Here is a 6599-nt window from a genome sequence, read left to right on the forward strand (position 1 = left end):
GGTGACATCAGGTAAAACGATCTCAATTTTTCCGTCTACTGTTTTGATTTGTTTTTAAAAAACATTTTTGGACGTTTTGTTGAAAAATGTTTCTGGCAAAATGGAGACTATTCATTTTATCACATGGGAGACATCAAAATCTGTACACTCAGTTTAAACTTCATGCTCCAGTTTAAAGGTAAACCAGTCAAGAAATAGTTCATACTGAAATATGCCATGTGATTTGTATTAATGAATGAGCAGGTTTTAGTATGGGGTAGTGGATCATGTGTTTAACTGTGACTACGCTTTGGACTACTGGGGAAAAGGAACCATGGTCACGGTAACATCAGGTAAGACAAACTCAACTTTTCTGTCTACTGTTTCGATTTGGTTTTAAAAACCGTTTTTGTACATTTTGTTGAATAATGTTTCTGGTAAAATGGAGACTTCATTTTACTGCATGGGAGACATCAAAATCTGTACAATCAGTTTAAACTTCACGTTCCAGTTTAAAGGTAAACGAGTCAAGAAATAGTTTATAATGAAATATGTCTTTTAATTTTTATTAACGATTGAGCAGGTTTTAGTATTGGATAGTGGATCATTTGTGTAACTGTGACCATGCTTTTGACTACTGGGGAAAAGGCACAATGGTTACCGTCACCTCAGGTATGTAATTGTTTTTAATCTGAGAAGTATATTAGCAATCACAAGATGACATGAATATCTAAAATTTCTAGACCTGTGTTTATATGGTCCTACATTTGGGCAATAGTCGGATTGGCAACAGGCGTCTGTCACTTGACGAGAATTCAACAAAAAATTAAAATTGTTAGATTCTGTCTGAATAAACTTCTTTGAAAAGGGGTGATTCGGATCTGGTTTTCAAATTCTCTCAAGTTAAACTATGAAGCGTTAAATGACAGTCAGTCAGTTTTGGTTACAAGTTTTTGTCAGAACTGTGAAGGAATCTTTTTACTGTGACAACTGGGCTTTTGACTACTGGGGAAAAGGTACCATGGTAACGGTGACATCAGGTAAGATTTGCACAGTTTAAAATCTATAGTTTTGTGTGTTTCTGCTTTTTTTTTTCTTAAAGTTATGTCCATGTTTGTAGATAATTTAAAAGTTGTTTCCATGTCGCAATGTAACTTTCCATTGAGTGAAAATATTCTCCAAATGTTAAGTTAGAATTTATGTCAATTCTTAATGGGTTTTATGATCTATAAAACTGCAAACATTAGTGTATGCAATTTCTCTTCCTTATATTTTATAAGTTTAAAAGTTAGACAATTAGCCTTTATGTACAAAGAGTAAGGTATGTTCAGCACTGTGCTACGGTGCTTTTGACTACTGGGGAAAAGGCACAATGGTCACTGTCACTTCAGGTATGAAATTAAATTCCTTTTATTGCAGGCATGAATTTCTAATTACTAAAACAAAATATACAGTAAATTATTCTTTTCATGTTCAGCCGGTAATTACACAACTAATTATGTTTTCCACCATGACAAGAAATTGTCAAAAGAAATTCTTGTACCTGTTAGATCTAATTAAAACATTACTCTGTTAACGTTTTTATTTTACTATTCATTCTAAAAATGTACAAATCTTGATGTTATGAAACGAAATAACAGTATATTATTTTACTTTGTTAGAAATATAGTACATATGTACTTTTCTCTGTGAAAATGTGGCTTACAATTTTAACAAATTACTTCATAGTAGTGTCGTTATCAGTTCCAAATGTATTATAACAAAACCTTTTAAAAATTCTAAATAGGATGTTTTAATATTTTAATGTGACTTTTTGAAGTCTCAAATTGAAAAGTTCTCAAATGCAAAATTAAAAAAGAAAAGCTTCAGCGGCTAGTTGGGCTATGAGTTGTTTGAAAGGATTTTAGTTAGAATTTTAGTAGATATGTGTTTTTTATACTAAGAGTTAAGTAGACTCAGCACTGTGTTACTATGAAGCTTTTGACTACTGGGGAAAAGGGACAATGGTGACTGTATCCTCAGGTAAGCAATTAAACAGTACTGCAGTAATTGAGAAAGAGTAAAAAACATTCGTAAAAACGTGTATTATTGAGGGGATTTAATCTTATGTTTTTATCTTAGAAAAAAGAAAAAATCAAATGTGGTTGGCTGCCTTTTAGTATCTGGTGTAATCTTTTCTTTGTTATGTAATTACTTTAACTCGATGATAAAGTTCTCTTTAGATGAGTCTTCACACAAATATTTGGCAAAATATAACTTTTTTTAAAAAATATTTTAATATTTTCTTCCCCTTCCTCAGTGACTTCTAAGGCCCCAGAAGTGTTTCCTTTGATGTCTTGTGGTTCTGGGAGTGGAGACACAGTCACCATAGGATGTCTTGCCACCGGTTTCACTCCCTCTTCACTGACTTTCGAATGGAAAACAGGCAACTCTCCTTTGACTGATTTCATCCAGTACCCTGCAATCCAGAAAGGCAGTGAATACATGGGAGTTACTCAAATGCAAGTCAAACGACAGGACTGGGACGCAAGAAAATCTTTTACATGTGTCGCGACACATGGCTCGGAGAAAAGAACCGGTGTCGTGATCAAGCCAAGTAAGACATATGCTAAGTGATCAATTATTTATTTTAAGTGGTTAAATTCAGTAGTAAATGGTTGATATGTTTCTTATGATTTCAAATGCATAAACAAGTCAGGAGATTTTACTTTAAATTCATTATAAATGAGAAAACTTTAGTATGAGTTTTGATCTATATTTGGGCGGGGTGTTGATAGTGAATTTTAGGAAAAATATTGTCCAAGTCAAAAAAATTATCACACTAATGAGTAGTTTACTGCCATAAATGGGGTTTCTGGGCTGTATGAAGTTACATTTACATGTGATGGGACAGAAAGTAAATAATCTGTAATGACACTGATAGGTCATAGCTGATAGTTAAATGTAACTTCTGGGAAATAGTGTTGGAGGCCAAAACACCTTTGTAAATAAATAGGTGAAGTGAAAATCAAAGAAAAGCATCATGTTTTTGAACTATATAGGGTATAAAACTTAGTGAAAACACTGATTTAGAAAGATGGCTCAGAGCTGGCACATACTTATGTATTTGTGCATTTATAATTAGCAGGGTAGACCCAAGGGACTGATGAGGCTTTGTATATTGAGCATCAGACTCAGTCTGTTCTTGTCTTTACTAATTAACTGTGTCTGGAGACTACAAAAGCATGTTTTGCTTGTTTCTGTTTGCTAACTAATCCTTTTTCTTTTTACTCCCTACCTAACACTATTTTCATTAATCTGTTGCTCATTAACATTTAACATCCACATTTAATCTGTTTGCTTGCCAGTCAGTGTATATGCAGAAGTTAGTATTTTCTCTATTCTATACTATTTTTCGTGATATGGAATTTCTTATATTTCCTTATCATTCGTGCACAAGTTCAGAAATATGATGAAGTAAATCTTAATAAGAGGAGAATCATCATTACATGAACATGTTTGTCCAATTAAAGATGCGTAAACTTGGTTATTCTGTATCAATCAGTTAAAGTCTAGTAAATCCCAACTCAGTCATTTATCAGCCTGGACTTCTGCATATATAATTATTACTGCTTGCTTCCGCAAACATATATTTGTGTATGTCTTTGTTTTTCAGATACGATTTATGAGTTGCCTACTCTTAAAGTGTGTTCATCCCCTCTTGATGGAAAAGAGGAGGCTTCCTTCTCGTGCTTTGCCAAAGATTTTTCTCCAAATAAATATAAGTTTAAATGGCTGAAAGATGGCACAGAAATCAACGACATGGCATCTGAAATCAGCTCACTGGCCGGCGAAAGAAAAGACATAAATGGAACAACTATGTACAGTGCTGCAAGTTTGCTCACAGTAAGCACCGCTGACTTGACTTCCGACACAAAAATTACCTGCGTGTTCCAAGGAAAGGGGGAAAACAATACAGAACCTCAAAAAAGTGAGGATGTGTCGTTTAAAGAGTGTACATCCGGTGAGTAAAACTCAACTCTTTTTTTTTTCTTTGGTTATCACTTCTCTTCCAGTTGTTTTACTTTGATTTGTTCTATTGTTGTTTCCTAATTCTTCACTCAGGTGGTGAGGGGTGTCCCACAGCAGATGCTAAAACAGATATCATTACACCCTCACCCAAGGACATCCTTCTCAATGGAGTAGGACACCTAACATGTCGCGTCACAGCACATAAGAATGGATTAGAGAAGGTTGTGTGGGAGGACGGAAGTGGAAAAGAACTAGTTTCTTCCAGCAAAGCTATCAAATATGGCGTCTATGAAGCTGTACTTGACGTCAGCTATAAAGAATGGAAGGACAGGACAAAGTTCAACTGCTTAGTTCATCACAAAAACTGGATTCAGCCAGAGAAGATACCCTATGAAAGAAGCCACGGTAAGACAACTGTTCAAGTAGGTTTTTTTTTTCTTTTTTGCTGGCCTTGATTTTTTTTTTTTTTTTTTTTTGTTATGACATGAAACTGAGAGGCTTTAACGTGTGTGTTTAGCAGTGTTGATTTCAATCAGTATTTGCAGGACATATAATCATGCCACAAGCTCTAACTGTTCTGTCATGCTTGCAGGAGGAGCAGAAAAACGTCCTTCAGTGTTTATGCTGCCTCCAGTAGAACATGCTAGGAAAGGAGAGGTGGTCCTGACTTGCTTTGTGAAAGACTTCTTTCCCCATGAAGTTTTCGTGTCTTGGTTTGTTGATGATGAAGAAGCAAACTCAAAATACCCTTTCACTACCACAGAACCTGTAGAAAAAGATGGATCCTATTCGGTTTACAGCCATTTAACCCTCACCACTGAACAGTGGGAAGAGCCTGATGCGGTGTATAGCTGTGCTGTTTACCATGAATCTTTGGCAAAGTCAACTAAGGCCATTGTCAGATCCATTGGATATAGAACATTTAAAAACACCAACATGGTCAACCTCAACATGAACGTCCCTGAAACATGCAAGGCCATGTAGATGTTATCTTGTGTTTTTGTGTGTGCTGTTTTTTGTTGTTTGATGTGTGTTACTTGTGATATGACATTGTGTTTGTGTTGTGTTAATGCAGATTCAAAATCAAAATAATAAAAAAAAATACAATTTGCAACTCTGTCGATGTTTGTCTCTTGTACTCAGTGTCTTCATGTAACAAGTGTTTAGCTTAAGTGTTGTCCTTATGTGACACAAAACAGCTGAATGTAAATATCTTCATGTTAAGGTTTAACAAAATTATATAATAATAATATAATATATATATATATATATATATATATATATATATATATATGTAAAAAAAAAAATTAATCATACTGTACTCAATATCACCATCTCACTGACTTTTGGCAATAATCGTTTTAAAAAAAAATCCCATTTGCTCATTTTGTCTGCGGTTTAGGAACTAACGCAGCTTCTGTGACTTGTCTTTGTGTATGCCTGTCCTCTACTTGGTCTTGCTCCCCCAATATGATGACCTGCTCAGGCTCTGTGGTTTTTTTAAGTGTGAAAACAAGCTGGGTCCTGCAAGCCATGCTGATAATGGGGTCTCTCAAAAGCAAGTCAGGATCATTATAAAACTGAAATGTCTGTAATGTAAAGACATACATAACTGCTTTAAGGATAAAACCAGCTTCTCATGTGAGGTTTTAAAGTTTATTTAAAAATTTAATGTAGGTGTTGGTCACTGTCACTGAAATCTTTGTCCAAAGTCGAGTGTAAGTTATTCAAAAGATGTGTTGATTTGTCACTGTCCACCCTATCCAGAGTTCCTGGTTGAAATTTCTTTTACTGATGCTTTGGAATCAGAGGAAGATTTTATGGCAAAAACAGCTCTCGCCTTCGTCCTTCTGTTCCTCATCACTCTGGTTTTTACTATTGGAACTGTCTATGTGAAGGTAAAAAATATATATATCAGTTTACAGCGTTGTGCACAGATTAGAAATTGACTCAAGTATAAAAAGAAAGCATAACATAGCTGGCTTTGTTTCCAACTCTAAAGTTTTAGCAGAACACTGTTTACTTTCTTTTTCTTCTTTTTTTTTTTTTTCTCTTGCCAATATTAATATGACGGAGCATTTTCTTGGCAAGTGATAGGGATATTGTTTAATGAAAAAAAGTGTCTAAGTATAAACTATCAATGTTATAATGTATACTTGCTTTTAGTCAAAACAAATTTTTCATAAGATACAGAGCAGTCACTCAAAATGTGATCCACTAAATCGTTCAACAGGACAGTAAAGGGTTCAATTTAAAAAAATTTTTTAAAAAAATTAAAAAAAGTGTTGAACATACTCCAAATTGATTTTTAAAAAAGCATTTGAAGATAAATATTTTTTAAATAAAATGACTGTGGTCCCATTCACAGATGAGTAGATTTAACGTGGTAAAATTAGAATATTCTTATTACCAGCATATAAGCTGCATGTTGTCTTCAATTTAGTGTATTCTCCGGCCTGACAAATTGAAAATTATTTCTGATGTTTAAGCAATAATATAAATGGATTAGATTATTGTTTTCTGAGTGCTGCTGCTCAGAAAGTCGAATAACCTCATTAAATAAATAAATACAATGAACTGTAACAAAAATCAACTGGAAAAATCTGACT

At 34.1% G+C, this 6599-nt stretch overlaps 1 gene segment (V, D, J or C); it reads left to right on the top strand.

The window, feature by feature from the left end:
• The first annotated feature begins 287 nt into the window (after window positions 1–287).
• Window positions 288–4974, top strand: LOC306765562 (Ig mu chain C region membrane-bound form-like). The segment is given in 5 exons: window positions 288–332; window positions 2279–2575; window positions 3635–3982; window positions 4084–4395; window positions 4583–4974.
• Window positions 4975–6599: the final 1625 nt, after the last annotated feature.

The sequence above is a fragment of the Telmatherina bonti genome (assembly GCF_933228915.1).
Source record: "Telmatherina bonti genome assembly, chromosome: 14".
In the NCBI taxonomy this organism is placed as follows: domain Eukaryota; kingdom Metazoa; phylum Chordata; class Actinopteri; order Atheriniformes; family Telmatherinidae; genus Telmatherina; species Telmatherina bonti.